Below are 16434 nucleotides of genomic sequence, written 5' to 3' on the forward strand. Positions count from 1 at the left end.
TTGTATGAGAGCACAAGAATTGGAGGGCCACACCATAAATGAAGTCAACCCCCAAGTCCAAGTAAAAAGACACTTCTGACAAATCAGAGGCAGATACAAGGATCCAATGGCCAAATGACATACCAAACCATACAAAACTTCAAGGGAACACAAAGGAGAAGCACCAGGGCCCACCTATCAGTTGTCCAAAGGAAGGAGGGCCTGAGGGGGTGCCATTTGGGGCCGGCCGACCCACTAGGTCGGCCGACCCCCTACTGGGCCCAATCAGGCCCATCTTTGGCCTGCAGACTCCCACCGCACTGCTTATGCTAGCCCCGGATGGGTCCACCTCGGAAGTTGACTCAAGTATCCACCCTTGGAGGGCTATATAAGAAGGAGGAGAGCCGCCCATTCAACACACAACAAGAAGAGCAAAGCTCCACTCCAAGGCGAAGCCCTACCTTCGTAGTGCTTAGAAATGGGGAGTGAGAGTGAGGGTTAGTTCGGAGGGGCGCCGGCCTATCGGTGCTCTTCTCCAACTTGTACCTCGACAGATGATTCCTTTCTTAAGTAAGTATTCATGATCTTCTATGATAGTTAGTCTTTTATTAAAGTAAGTTTTATTCTTTATTTGCTTACAGGATCATTGTCCGTCCTCGTGACGGGTGCTCTAGTCTAATGGCTCGAATCTTGGACGGAGTCGGGGCTATAGTAATCGCTAGCGTAGACGTGGTGTCTAGGCTAGAGGTTACCGTTGTTTGCATACCTTCTCCACGGTCTGTCGGGGTAGGCAGCAGTGGTGACAGCCCTATCCGTCCTTTGTAGTCCCCCACGTGAGGGTTGGGTGTAGAGCTAATAGCCGGATACTCTTGGCAGACTAGGAGTAAGCCGGTGCCCGAAGTAAGCAAGTGGATGAAGAACCTATCTTTGCTAGAACTCTAAGCCATAGGGATCCTCTCTATCCTCGCCTACCTACCTCTTGTTTGTCCTTGGACAAACCAGTTAGAAGGCTAGTACCTCCGTTCCTTGTGGAAATACGATACCCTTGAATACTCACGGGTGAAGTGCTACAACGGTATCTCCGTACGCTTCCAGATTATTCTGTGAATGTTAAGAAATACCAACAAGAGGCAAACTTATGCCCATGCCATGAGGTTTGAAACCCGCTTCCTCATCACGACGGGGCTCCTACAAGACACGAACCAAGCCTTCACTACTGTTGGATGGGAGAACTTCGCCGACATCGTCGAGCTAGGTTCGCATCTCTTGACCAAGGAGTTTCTTATGTCTCTTACCATTGAAGAAACTAGTACTGAAACTAAAGTTTACTTTCGATTCTTTAATGAACAATTCGAAATGACTCTCCAACAATTTAGTGTTGCTTTGGGCTTTAATAAAAGATGCATCTTAGAACCCAATACACTTGTTGATCGTTATCAGTATGACTGTAGCTCTTGGTGGAGTGAAATTTCTAATGAACCCGTGAGTAGTAAGAACAGCATAGTTTCAATCCATAATCCTACTCTGAGGTTTCTCGCCAAGTGGCTTGCCATGGTTATGCATTCTCGCACAGACCTTTGCCTCTGCAACTTGCCTGAGCTGTAGTGTCTATACGCTATGGCAAACAAGATTTATTTTTTGCCCGTCCGGAGCATGCTTGCTCATTGGCAGAAGATGATTATAGCCAAAAGCCCCATTGACATAACCCCAGTGGTCACCCGAGTGGCGAGGTATGTCAAAGCGATGGAAGGTGTCGAAGTCACCTTCTTGCCTGTGGCAGAGGCGTACAGATACGAGGTCGGTCTTGAGCATTTTGTGCAAGGGCACATGATGCGGGAAGGGCCAGGAAATTGTCTCTTTATGTGTTACCCCGGGTACGATAGGGAGATCGAGCTTCCATGCCCGAGACTGTCTCTCTACTCGGTGAAAAGTCTGACATTGCAGATGGAGAAAAGAGAACCCGCATGACGTAGTGTTGCAGGTCCACAGACGAGAAGCAAAACCTGGCGCGGGTAGGATGGAGCAGGTCCATCACGATGGACACCCCCGGTCAATGCTTTGGCACAGCCGGGGCCATCCACAGAGAACATGAGCTTCGAGGTGGCGTACGGCCATTACAACTATGACCCGTATCAGGCCGGCAGTAGCGGATTCGCCGGTGGACAAGGACCGTACTAGCCCGCAGGTATGCATTCGCCTTATGGTCCACAGGTCGGCCCCTCATCATCACCACGCTTCAACTATGAGGACCCGATTCTTCGGAGCATCACGGACCTTTCGAACCGCATCAGCACACTTGGTACACAGCAGCAGGAGATGCAGGACACGATGGCACACAACACCCAGCTCACCCAGGAGAGCTGGGGGTTGACGTCCGCTTTGCAGTATGACATCTCGAACGTCTACATCCACCTTGGGCTAGACTATCAGCAGTCCCAGCCGTACCAACCGTACCAGCCGCCCGAATAGAACAACGACAACGACAACGAGGAGGACAAGAATGATGATGAGGAGGACCCCGACGAGGGAGAGCAGGACTCCGACGAGGAGGACTGAGCTTCATCGAAGCTTTCGGGGGGGGTCACACCGCCAGGTAAGTCATCGCACCTGTTCTCTCTATTCAGTGGCCATGCCAAAAAAAAATAATAGTAGTAATAAATAAATAATCTCTTAACAAAAACCCCAAAAATATTTCCATGCTTTGAATAAAATTTATATGAGTGGAAATCCATTTAATCTCTTACTTCGGAAATAATAAATAGTTGCTCTGTTTAGACTCTGTATGTACCTCGTTTACAGCTTTTTACTCTTCTAGTACCTGAATTAGTTGGCACATAGTAGTTCCACTGAAAATCTGGTTGCGTGGAGGCATGAGTTTAATTCCTAAAGTCTAAGTTGTTGCGGGATTGGAGATAGCCCAAACTGGAATTTAAACTGCTTGCTCTAGTAGGGAACCCCTCGAAATTCTTTTAAAACTAAAATTTCGGTGAAGGTTTTCCATTGTTAAAATGACCCATTAAGAGCCTTATAGTGCATAAACCATTTGAGCTATCTAAAGTTACTTTGAGCTTTGTCGAATGGTGCATCCACTTCGTGAATGGTACTTGCCATTTACAGGTCCTTATCCCACATAAATCCACCATATGCTAGCCCAAACATAGCTAGCTGTCAGTCACCCATTCCGGGTATTGACATCCACTCTTGCCTACTATGCTCCCCCGCAATCACAATCCCAACACCACATTTCATTCCACAAAAGCTTCCCATTCAAAACTCCAAAGGATTCAAGATGTATCAACAAGGGAGAGTGGGACTATCTTCTTTAAAAAAAAAGAAAAGTCCACTCTCCATCCCAAAGAGTTGCAAATAATGGAGTTCAAATAAATTCAAATGGGAAGCCATTCATTTCGTCCCTTCATATCCTCCAAATATCCCACGTTCCACGAGACTTGAATTTGGCTAAGTACCGACCCTGGCTTGGATCATTCTTCGGCCGAGCAATACAGGTAACCAAGGTATGCATACATCTTCCTACCCATAAACTCCACATATCAGCTTTAGAGATAGGAAGATCATTGTCAAATATTTCGACCATAGGTAAGGATCATACACTTTGAGCGACTTGAGAGTACCATTGGGAAACCTGAAACTCTTTTGAAAAATTCTTGCAAAAATCCAAGCTAAGAACCTGAATAGGTAGCAGGGAACATTTCGGTGAAGATTGTTCAGTCCAACAATCGCCCAAGACCAAGGGATGGAAAATAAATACGCCCCATCTTCCAGAGCCTTAGGTATGAGCCAACTTTTCATAAGTATAGACGGGAAGAGTAATATGCTGTGCACAATGAATCTGCAAGGGGGTAAACATTGATGCAACTCCTAATCCACCGAGCCTCAGTTTAAGCTTTGCTCGAGGGCGAGTAAAAGTTTAAGCTTGGGGGGGTGTTGACGGCCATAATTTCACATTCTAAGCCGTCAACTTCTCGGGAATAACATGAGCTTTACACTATGTTCCATTCATATTTTGTTTATTTCTAATGAGTTCCACTAGTTTTGGATGAGTTCTGATTGCAGGAGCAGGTGTACCAAAAATGAGCAGAAATGGGCAAAAACCCAGGCCGGGCAGCCTCTCCTAGGCCGGCCGGCCTGGCACCTCCAAGAACATGACCCCGGATTCAATCCAGTGGCAATGAGATACACTCATGAGGCTCTAAGTCGAGGGTTGGACCTCGGTTCAATTGGATGCACCGAAAGGCATTAACATTGGTCTAAAGAGCCACAAGGTAGCCCAAAATCCAAAGTAATCTAGCAACCCACTTCCCTGGACAATGCACAAAGGCAGAGTGAAGCATCGGCAAAACCAGAGGCCGAGATGGGCCAGAGGGAGGCCGGCCAGCCTCCCCTAGGCCGGTCGGCTTAGCACTTGCAACCGCGAAGCAAAATCAACTGCCAACCGACTCCAGGAGAAGATCAGAACCATTGTCCGAAAGGCGGTGGCCACGTGGCGGCTCCCCTAGGCCGACCGGCCTAGGGGAGGCCGGCCGGCCCCACTTGGAAGCCTCTCAGGCTGGGACTTGGTGTGGAAGCAAAGCACAACTGTCTTACCTACTTACAACTGATGCCAACTAAAGTAACCGCCAGAACCAACCTTGGGAGGGCTATAAATAGAGGGCGCCATCCATCACTTCAATACACACCATTGGAGCTCTTCTCTCCTCACTTGTACATTCTAGACTAGGTTAGTAGCTTGGGAAGTTTGAGTCGATTCAAGCTTGCTCGGGATTCCGGAGTCGTCAGAAGTCTGGTATAGCTCTTGTATCTTTCTTTTGACATTATTAATATAAGTTATCTTCTTTACTTTTCTGAGTCAGCTTTACTTTCCGTAGTCTTTCATTTACTCAAGTCTGAGGTTTAGCTTGAGCACGGAAGTTGTCCTTTAGCTTAGGCTAAATTATCGCTCTTAGTGATCGGGAACTTATTTTACGGGTTTTCTTGCCCGGACAAGAGTATCTTAAATTAGTGCTCTAGGTTGAGGAGGATTTCTCTCAAAGGTCTCAAGAGAAATCCTAACACCGAGTGCAGACGTGGTGTCTGACCTTAGTGTTAGCTAGAAAGTGTGTTCCACCCCACGGAACCTTTGTGGTAGTCGGTATGTGGTGACTGCCCTATGCGTCCTTTGTTGTCCACCACATTTGGGTGCTTTCATAGTAGTAGTGCAGGTTGCCGTTGAACTCCCCTCTCATCCCTTTCTGAAGTCCTTCCTCTAACAGGCGCCAAAGTAAGCTCTGCTTTCCCTAGAACTAGTTAGGTGTTTAGTCTGATCTAGAGAGGCTAGCTCGATAGTTCATAAGTGTATCAGGTATCTTATCTCTCTTGTTGTCCTCCCAGTTACTACCACTCTAAGGATTAGAATCTCTGTGTGTCACTCGGTCATGGCCTGGCCATTTATCTCACCTACCTATCTCGCTTACCCCCGTCTAGTTCACCGGTTGATCAAGCTAGTATAGTTATCATTCAATTTACGATACTCTTTACCATAGTGCTTCCCTGAGGAAAAACACGATACCCTGGAATACTCAAAGGTGAAGTGCTACAGCGGTGATTCTGTGCACTTGCAGAATATCTATTCTAATCGGGCATAAGAATCGCCAACACCGCGTCGGCGTCCTCGACCTCGGGGAGCTCTGGAGAGGCTCCGCTGCCATCGTCGTCCTGGTAGAAGTGCTCGCTCCAGAAGAGCGACATCCAGGACATGGTGGAGCATGGCATCCTCCCGAAGAAGCAGATCTCTGAGTGGTGATGCTGTTACGGGGAAGAATTCCCGTCGGAGGACACGAACCAGACAGTCGTGTTCAAGTCCTTCTACGAGAAGGGCTTCGCGCTGCCCGCGTGGGCCTTCTTCTGCGGGCTTCTTCACTTCTACGGGCTCGAGGTAACTCATCTCAAGCCCAACTCAATTTCCCAGATCGCCATCTTCATCCACCTTTGCAAGGGGTACTTGGGGATCGCCCCCCATTTCAACCTGTGGCGGGCTCTGTACCGCCTCAAGGGGCATCCGTCCAACATTCGCCGGAATGTGGTGGGTGGGGCCGCCTTCTCGCTGCGCTAGGGGAGCATCTACCCTGACTTTGAGCTCCGCGACACCAACAAGGGGTGGGTGCGGGAATGGTTCGTGGTGGCAAACCCGGCGCCCTGTCTCCCGGCGCACACCGGCCGTGCGCCGGAGTACAAGGCGTGCTGGGAGGAGCCGCCGACTACCGAGGAGATGGCGCAGGTGGAGCGCCTCGTCAAGGAGATCGCTGACTTGTCGGTGCAAGGTCTGACGGGGGCCACGGTGGCCACCTCCTTCTGCAGACGGCTCATGCAACCGATCCAGGGAGGGTCCACCCGGCCTTCGAGTACTGGGGTCATCAGGACCCGACCTGGGGACATGAGCGCAAGGTCCCCCGGGAAGAGATTGCGAACCGGGTCGCCTGCATCATGGCGGGGCAGATCCGGGACAAGGGCTGCCCAAAAGCCCACTGCCTAAAGTGGTCGACCGATGCCGTAAGTTTTTCTTGAATCCACCGAGTTGTTTTGTTCGTTCCGTGTTGTTTCCTCTGTTTTTTGCTCTGTTTTTCCGAGTGCACCCGTTGGGTTGTAACACAACTCGGATCCTTTGCAGGCCAAGGTCCTGGAGTACTGGTCCCCCGCTCCTCTGCCCGAGGGGGACCCTGGAAAGGATGCCGCCACCCCCGCCGAGCTGCGCCAGCCGGCAGAGGAGGAGATAGAGTTCTCCTCCGACTCCTCCATGGGTAGTGAGTCAGAGGTGGAGATCACTGGAGCCTCGGGGCCGCCGCCATCGGCCGCCCCGAGAAGGAAGATGCGTCGCGCCGTGAAAAAGATCCCGCTGTCGAAGGCGGGGTTGGCGGCGGCGCAACAGTCGCTGAGGAGTTCGACCCAAAGGGGTACGAGCAAGGTCCGGGGAGCGTCAGCATCCCCGGCTACTGCTGAAGTGGGGTCGGCGTCGGCCGGACCCCAAGCCGAGAAGGAAGCGGCCCAAGGTCTGGGCCAGCTGCGCGGGGAGGTGACGCCCCCACGTGCCAGCTCTGGGGCTCAGCCGGCCGCGCCGTTGAAGCTCAAGTTCTCACTGCGTCGAAGCGGTGGGTGAGTTTTTGAATCTCGATCCAATTCTTGCTTGATGTTTGTTTACTGGAGCTGTGCTGAGCGCCCTTGTCATTTGTGTTGGAGGGCGTCGCTCAGCGGCGCCAAGAGGAAGGCGGATGAGTCGTTCACCGAGGGCGGCTCTAGTGATGTCGTGATGCTGACCTCGCCGCGGGCGAGTCCGGCTAAGAACCGCACCTGCCGCGATGAGGAGAAGAAGATGGAGGAGGATGAGGCCAGCAATAGGGTCTCCCCTCCTCTCCAGGATGTGGAGATGCAGGATCCGTCCCGTGATGAAGGAGCAACACACATTAAGGTCGAGGCCCGCGAGGTCCCGGCCATCGAGGTGGTCAGGACCGCGGAGGTCCCGGCCATCGAGGTGGAGAGGACCCAGGCCGAGCCCTCCGAGGGGGCCAAGACTCCGCCGGTGAAGGAGGAAGCCGAGGAGGACAAGGACGAGGAGAGAGACAGCACTGTGTTTAGCAAGCTCGTGACGTCTGCCAAGCTCGCCCAGGGTTTGGTCGAGGTGAGTTTCCTGCCTCTCTCTATTTGTGAAGCCGACTTGTTTTGCAGGTGTTCTGTTGTAACGCCAAGTTGTTCTCTAGGCTCTAGTAGAGTTGTCAGAGCAGGCTGCCTAGGAGCTGGCCGAGGGGAGCACCGCCATCAGTCAGGTGGCGGAGCTCGAGGCCAGGGTGGCTGAGCTGGAGGCGTAGGGCCACCAGTTGGGGGCCGAGAAGGTGGAGGCCGAGGAAGCTCTGCGCAAGGAGAAGCGCGGTAAGGAGTCAGATCGATGTCTGCCAAGTCCTTTTTGCACTATTTTGACTCTGACTTGCTTTTTCTTTAGAGCTAGAGGCCTGCACCGAGGCCAATGAGGAGCTGCAGAAGCTCCGGGAGGTGGCTAAGGCGCGGGAGGCCGCCACCGAGGAGAAGCTTCGCCTAGAGCTGCAGGCTCGGCGAGGTACGATTCAGAAATCATACCGCTATGTGTCTTCTATCATTTATTCGGCTTCGGCTGACCCAGCCGGGTGCTTTTATGTAGAAGCGGAGGATCAGGCGGCACAGGGCCGGGCGACGCTGGATCGCTTGAGCAGGCTGCTGGAGGCGCTGCTTGGGGCATTTGAGCCCAAGGGCGTGGCGGTGGCTGAGAGCCTATCTGAGAGGCAGGAGGCATCCCGTGGTTGACTGGAGGCCTTCATCAGGGGAGCTGCCAAGGATGCCGTGTAGCACACCCTGGGGCTGGTGAAGTCCCATCTCCCGGAAGCGGATCTGAATCCGGTGGGAGACGGCGTCCCTGAAAACTGCTCCGACGTAGAGTGGGAGGCCAACCACGCTGCTGGCCTGGAGATTGCCGAGCGCATCATGGCCGAGCTATAGGCTGCTGGTCTCCAGGAATTTCTTTTATTTATTGTGATACAAGGAGAGTTGGTCATTGTGGACCGATTGAAAACAATATTTATGTAAATAATGCTTTAATTTTATTTGCTGTTAAGTTATGCCCACAATCCGAGTTCTTTTCTGAATTTACCGAGCAGGTGGAAAGCGATCTCTGAGCCCTTTTTATAGCACTTGAGAGCGGATCATCAATGTGCGTAGTTAGTTAGGGTCACACAGAGTGGTTCCTGAACGTACTCGGCCCACTGTTGACGGCCATAAATTCACATTCTAGCCGTCAACTTCTCGGGAATAACATGAGCTTTACATTATGTTCCACTCATATTTTGTTTATTTCTAACGAGTTCTACAAGTTTTGGATGAGTCTTGATTGCAGGAGCTGGTGCACCAAAAATGAGTAAAATTTGGCAGAAACCCAGGCCGGCCAGCCTCTCCTAGGCTGGCCGGCCTAGCACCTTCAAGAGCAAGACCTCGGCTTCAATCCAATGGCAATGAGGCACATTCATGAGGCTCTGAGTCGAGGGTTGGGCCTCGGTTCAATTGGATGCACCGAAAGGCATTGGCATTGATCCAAAAAACCACAAGGCAGCCCAAGATCAAAAGAAAATCAGTGAACCACTTCCCTAGGGAAAGCACAAAAGCAGAGTGAAGCCTCGGTAAAACGAGAGGCCGAGATGGGTCAGAGGGAGGCCAGCCAGCCTCCCTAGTCCCCTAGGCCGGCCAGCCTAGCTCAAGCACGCGTGAAGCTGAAGCAACTGTCAACCGTCTCCAGGAGAAGATCAGAGCCATTGTTCGAAAGTCGGTGGCCATGTAGCGGGATCCCCAGGCCGGCCGGCCTAGCAGTGGCCGGCCGGCCCCACTTGGAAGCCTCTCAGGCTGGGTCTTGGCGTGGAAGCTACGCTCAACCGTCTTACCCACTTTGAACCGACGCTAACCTGCAATACCAGCCGTGAACCGACCTTGGATGGCTATAAATAGAAGGCACCATCCATCACTTCAACACACACCATTGGAGCTCTTCTCTCTTCGCTTGTACTTTCTAGAGTAGGTTAGTAGCTTGGGAGTTAGAGTCGAGTCAAGCTTGCTCGGGATTTCGGAGTCGTCAGAAGTCTGGTATAGCTCTTGTATATTTCTTTTGACATTATTAATATAAGTTATCTTCTTTACTTTTTCGAGTCAGTTTTACTTTCCGATGTCTTTTATTTACTCGAGTCTGAGCGTTCAGCTTGAGCGTGGAAGTTATCCTTTAGCTTAGACTAAGTTATCTCTCTTACTAATCAGGAACTTATCTTACGGGTTTTCTCGCCCGGACTAGAGTATCTCAAGTTAGTGCTCTAGGTTGAGGGAGATTTTTCTCGAAGGCCTCGAGAGAAATCCTAACACTGAGTGCAGACGTGGTGTCTGACCTTAGTGTTAGTGAAAAAGTGTGTTCCACCTCCCACAGAACTGTTGTGATAGTCGGTAGGTGGTGATAGTGTGGCGGAACCACCCAAATTAACTGGGCCCAGGTGCTCAGGTCACTGTTGCTAGGCAATGCTAACCCAAAAATGGCACTCACCGACAGTTCCTCGAGTAAAGTCTTGAATAAAGCCACGCTTTCCAGGATCAAACAGACAACACCCACACGAAGGTGAGCCCAGAGATTACAACACAGATCATTTCATACATCTCAGAGTTGCAGCGGAAATTTAATTATTACAAAACAGTTCTGAAAATAAGACAAGTACTACAGAGGTCTTATCTACAATAATTCATCAGAGTATCTTTATTGCAGCGGAAGTATGAAAATACTAGAACTAGCGATAGCATGATGTTACGATAAAGCCCGTATGCAACATCAATATGAAGAGTTAGCATTGGCCGGGGAGACAACCCAATCCACCAACCAACCCGCAGGTAAAGTAGTTACACCAGCAAATACATCTTCAAAAGTAATACCTGAAAACAAAGCCACAAGCAAGGCTGAGTATACTAATACTCAGCAAGGCTTACCCATCATCGGATATACCTTAGTCCATTAACTAGACATGCAAGGCTTTTAGGCTGGAGGGGTTTGTTTTGCCGAAAAAGCAACTAAGAGTAGGTCCTTAATTTCAGATTTTAGCTTTTCCATATTCTAGTTCAATTAACCATTCTAGATGAGCATCTATTTCTAAACAAGCATGGTAGTAAAAACATTAATCATACAACAGTATTATCATCATCATATTTCACTTGTTACTCTACGTGGCAAAAGTGTTAAGTAGTCCCAAACCATGGGAAGCGGACGATTCAAATCGAGTTTCTTAACCTGGCTAGGGAAACCAAACACACATGTATGGGAACCAAGTCACCCACACAACTTTTTTCTTTTCTTCTCGGGTTGCAGGACGGGACCACCGCCCTCGACTACAGAGTGTACTATGCACCCACGCATTATCTAGATGGAACCGAAGTAAAGACGGTGGGGAGGTATGTCCCACTCCATGGTCCGATCAGGTACTTAAGCTTACCGATTACCATATTTCTCGGCATGTGGTTAGTACGTTCAAACGCTTAACAATGCTACCACACACTGCGGCTTTAGCATCTTTTCACTAAATAGATGGGGTCTCAACCAAAAACATAATACCCTGACCCCGCCCGTAGACCTTATAGTTATTGTAGTATGTGGTAAAGCAGTCAGAACTTATAATCTCGCGAGCGGCAGGAAACCACTCGACTTCTACCGTGCTTAGTTAGCGGGCCAACTAGTCGAGAAAAAGATCCGGATAACAAACATAGGTACCTAGGGACATGCAACTATGGTTTCGATCAACGCCTAAGAACGTAAATGCGCAAATAAAATTATTACAACATATAACAAATAGTTAGATGAATAATAGCGCGAAAATAATGGGATTATGCACCAGAGCTTGCCTTTCTGAGCAAAGTTAGCCTTGGGCTCTTCCGAACATTGGTCCGGGTCTTGATTCAATTCAATTAAATTCAAGTCAGTTAGATTCAGCCGAGACTCCGCGGGCTCATTCTCGTCCGTAGGCATCAACCCAGAAATACCGTCGGATAGATGATCAGAATCTATATGAATGCAAAAGTGCTCTTTGTTACAACAGGATACAATTTACGTTCATTTCCTTCACGATAAAGTTGTAGTCCAATAAAAGTGTTACTTTAGGTGATATACTTGTTTACCTTGTTTTTACTGGGCAGTCATTTATAGAGTAGTTCATATCTTCACTTTACTTCATAAAATGAATTGGGTGGCGGTTTTTTAATTGCTACTCATTATGTATAAGGATATTTGACAATTTCATTCCATAAGCAAAGAACAGTTTCTGGTGCTATAAATTTTACACAAGATATTAGTTTTAAACATAAACCAGTAGTAAAAATTTCAGCTACAAATATTAAAGCATCTAGGCATGAAAAATCATTTAAACAGAGCAAGTGTAGAACAAGATAAATTCATACAGAATGATCTGAAGAATTTCTGGGGTTCAGATTTTTACAGGAGACTATATGCGTGTTATACTCTCTACTGTAATTTTTCCAGATTTTAATCATGCATATATCAGGAGCAATAATTATGACAAGATAAACATATGTAGAGCAAGGTTAATTTCTACAGGAAGGTACAAAATGTTTCTGTGTCTCAAAATTTTTCAAAGGATTCTACACCAGAAATTTAACACACTGTAAATTTGTCATGGTTTTTCAACACATAAAACAGGAGTAATAATTTTGAAAAACTTAACTTACATAAAACAAGACTAAAATGTACAGAGAGTTCTATAGTGTTTCTGGATCTAAAATTTTTACCAGAGCCTACACTAAGCATGAGGAAGCTAAAGTAACATTTCAGCATTAAAAACTGTGTATAAATTTAGTACTACATTTACTCATTTAAATACATGCATAAATATTCCAGTTAGTTTCTTTTAATTAAACATGCTCAAACTTTTTGTACTGCATCCATATGCATCTAGTATGGTTGTGAGTAAGTTTCATAGATAAACATACACTATAGCTACCAGGAGAAAATACACAAACAAATCAAGGTGATAGCAAGAGTAATTAATATATTAGGTTCTACTCAACATTTGACCCTCAAACATGGCATGCAGGTTCATCTACTCAAAACTAAGTAATGATATAAATTTCAGATTTTTAAAAGGAATAGAACTATTTATCATGAGATAGCACTATTACACATGGATTAAATCAAAACCATATCTATAGATACGTGATGGCTTTCAAACTTTTACTACATTTTTATTTTAGGATCTTAAGTGTACAGAAAAAGTTTCATCCAAAAATATTCATTAGAACATCAATAACAAAATGTAGCATTTATTCTTAGCTTAGAACAAGATCTAAGTAAAATCTATAGCCACCATAATTTTATGGGCATGAAAATTTTACACAGAGCTCATATTTCATTCATATAGCTACTGTCAAAAAATCAAAATTAGTTCATGTGTAGAACTCCTAGAACCATTATATGCTATTTAAAATAACTTTAATCATGGATTAATATAGAAGAAAAATCTGAACATACGAATGTAATAAAAGTTGTAGTTATTGTTCTATGGATTCCAGAACATTTTAGTTTGTATTTTTTTTATTTTTCTATGATTTTATATGCATTTTACAAGTTTGCAGCTTTTGATTCTAGTGTTCATGTACGTTTTTCACTTAGGCCCCTGGAACTTCCATTTCTATTAACTGAAGGTCCCTGGCGGATGCACAGAACAGAGCAGGGAAAGGGCGCGGCGTTTTCCTGGCGAGGGCCAGGTGGGGGAGGAGTGAGAGGAGGTCGTGCTCTACCGATTTGAGGGTCTTGGTGGCGACAAGGATGACCGAAGGGGAGGGCTTCACGGTGGCCGGCGTCGGGGAGGTTCTGTACGGCGGCGGCGGCTCTCCGGCGAGGGATTGGGGGCATGTTTGTGCCGATGAGCTTCACCAAGACGAGGAGAAGTCAGCTGTAGGGTTTATTTGGACCAAGGAGGGGTGGATGTAGGTGCTCCACGGTGGAGCTTGGGTGGTGGCACTAATGGAAAACCGGCGGTGCTCCCTGGGCGATTCCAGTGAGGGAGAGGGCCAACGGCCGGCTGGTTAGCTCCGAAGAGAAGTGAGGGATGTGGGTGTGGTGCCTGTTCTGTCAATGGGGGCTCGAGATGGTAGCTCCACGGGGAGCCGAGCTCGCCGGAGTTGGGGAATGGCGGGGGCGTCCTGTCCGCGAGCGCAGGGGGAGCTCTACCCCTTTTATACTCACAGCAAGGGGGAAAGAGGGTCTAGGCTGGGGCGCTACTACCTGGGGAAGGGCCGAGCGAGGGAGTGCGTGGCCGGGAAACAGCTTTGGTGGCCGGCCGTCGACTGTCGCGGTGGCGCGCGGCACAGCTGGGCAGGGGCGCGTGTCAAACTCCGGGAGCGCCAGGGGAGGTCTGGTGCATGCAAACCATGGGCGTGGGGTGGTTTTGGCGAGGGCGAGGTCAAGTGGCTCGCCAGGTGGCGCCGACGCCGGCGTACGGCGCTCCCGTAGGCCGAGCGCAGGGAGGAGCGGAAGAAGAAACAGGGGATGGCAATTTCGTAAATAAGCTGAAATTCAAAATCAAATCTGTAAACATAATTTTTCTCCTTCTTATTGGCCTCAAATGAAAAACTTCTGAATACCAAACTTGTTCAATTTTTTGAGATCTATGATTTTCGTTTCAGCCACTTTTTCATTTGAGCGACGGTTTGAGAGTTATTTTTAAACTCTGAGATGACTTAATAATTAAGGAACTTGTCATTTAATGTTAATGTTGTCACTTTTACCCCTAGTGTTCAATTAGACTTTTGTGTTAACATGACATGGTGAATATGCCTATTTATTTTCATATGCATGGTTGCATTGGTTTGATAGTTATGGAATTTATTTTTAGATATACACATACATGTGCATATACATATACACACATATACAAGTTCTTGCAAAAGTGAACTTTGATGGATTGTGTTACCTGTTTCTCGATCTTTTGTGCATGATTTCATGTTGTCAATCTAAGTTTAGAGGGTTAAACGCCTAGGATTTCACAGACAGCCCTATCCGTCCTTTGTAGTCCACCACGTTTGGGTGTTTTCATAGCAGTAGTGCAGGTTACCGTTGGACTCCCCTCTCATCCCTCTCTGAAGTCCTTCCTCTTCCAGCCGCCGAAGTAAGCTCTGCTTTCCCGAGAACTAGTTTGTTGTTTAGTCTGATCTAGAGAGGCTAGCTCGATAGTTCAGAAGTGTATCAGGAGTCTTATCTTGCTCGTTGTCCTCCCAGCTGCTACCTCTCTAAGGATTAGAATCTCCATGTGTCTCTCGATCATTGCCTGGCCATTTATCTCACTCACCTATCTGGGTTACCCCTGTCTAGTCAGTCGGTCGATCAAGCTAGTACGGTTATCATTCAATTTACGATACTCTTTACCATAGTGCTTCCCTGAGGAAAAATACGATACCCTGGAATACTCCAAGATGAAATGCTACAACGGTGATTCTGTGCGCTTGCAGAATATCTATTCTATCAGGCATAAGAAACGCCAACAAGCATTTCTGGCGCCGTTGCCGGGGAAGCAATTGGCTAAAGATATCGTAGATAGTTTGATAAACTCTACTAGTTTGTCGCCGCTAACCCTAGCGGGCTTACCATTGCTCTCTCTATCTTTTGATCGATGCAGAGCAGTGCATGACCGGTTTTGACCTACCAAGTAACTTCCACCCAAATCCAGAAAGAATTGGGAGAATCGTGAGACACCGCGTCGTCCCACCTCAGAAGAGACTCACTTGGCCTGTCAGTTCACCATCCACTTCAGCATCTTCATCCATGGCTCAGAAGACTCTCCATCAGTTTTCTGCCCCGTCCAGTAGCCACATTCCTACTGGATTGAATGTCAACCAAGCCGGCAATGAGCATTACTGGATAAGCCGGCAATGACGGCTTTGAGCTGAAGACTGGACTCGTGAATATGATCCAAGCAAGTCCGTTCTGTGGAAAGGCATCCGAGGATGCCAATGCCCATCTCTAGAACTTCCTGGAGGTGAGTAATACCATCAACCCCAGAGGAACTACTCTGGATGACGTCCGTCTTCACCTGTTCCCGTTCTCACTACTCGGAAAGGCCAAGATGTGGTTCTATTCCAACAAGGAAGCTTTCACTAAATGGGAAGCTTGCTCAAATACATTCCTAGCCAAGTACTTTCCAGTGGGCAAGACCAACGCCCTCCGGAATAGAATCACCGGAATTCAGCAATTACCAGATGAGAGCATCCCAGAAGTCTGGGAACGTCTCCAGGAGTACATAAAAGCATGCCCACATCACGGCATAGAAGAATGGCTGATCATTCAGAACTTCTTCCATGGCCCGAATCAACAAGCCCAGGACCATGTTGACACAGCAGTAGGTGGTTCTTTCCTTTCTCTCGATGTTGCGGGAGCAAAGGCGCTGATTGACAAGATAGCTTCCAACCAAAGTTGGAAAGGAGAAAGGCAGCCAGCCCGTCCCAGGGGCGTGCATCAGATCGACACGGTCGATATGTTAGCTGCCAAGTTGGAACTTCTATTGAAGAAGCTGGAATCTCCACATCAGGAGGTTAATCAGGTTTTGGAGTCTCGTATGACATGCGAAACATGTGGCGAGACTGGGCACTCGGGCGCTTCGTGCCCATTAACTCAAGAGGATGCGAATTAACGTTGGGAGCAACAACAATCCCAACTCAGGATTTCGTCCTTAGCAGGGTTGGAACTCCAAGCCCAACCTCCCCTTTAGTCAACAACAAGGTATGAACTTTAATAATAGTTTTCAGCCCACATTAAAAGACCTAGTGTACGACCAAAAGCAAATTAATGATAACATTAGTAGGAAATTCCTTGTTAATGACAAGATCCTAGAATCTATGGCTGCACAACTAGAGGGA

At 48.0% G+C, this 16434-nt stretch overlaps 1 non-coding gene across 1 annotated transcript; it reads right to left on the reverse strand.

Moving 5' to 3' along the window:
- Nucleotides 1-15737: 15737 nt before the first annotated feature.
- On the reverse strand, nt 15738-15844 carry LOC120668322. The gene has a single exon (XR_005672414.1). It is a non-coding gene; the product is annotated as a small nucleolar RNA R71 (small nucleolar RNA).
- Nucleotides 15845-16434: the final 590 nt, after the last annotated feature.

This window comes from Panicum virgatum, chromosome 3N, assembly GCF_016808335.1.
Source record: "Panicum virgatum strain AP13 chromosome 3N, P.virgatum_v5, whole genome shotgun sequence".
NCBI classification, from domain to species: domain Eukaryota; kingdom Viridiplantae; phylum Streptophyta; class Magnoliopsida; order Poales; family Poaceae; genus Panicum; species Panicum virgatum.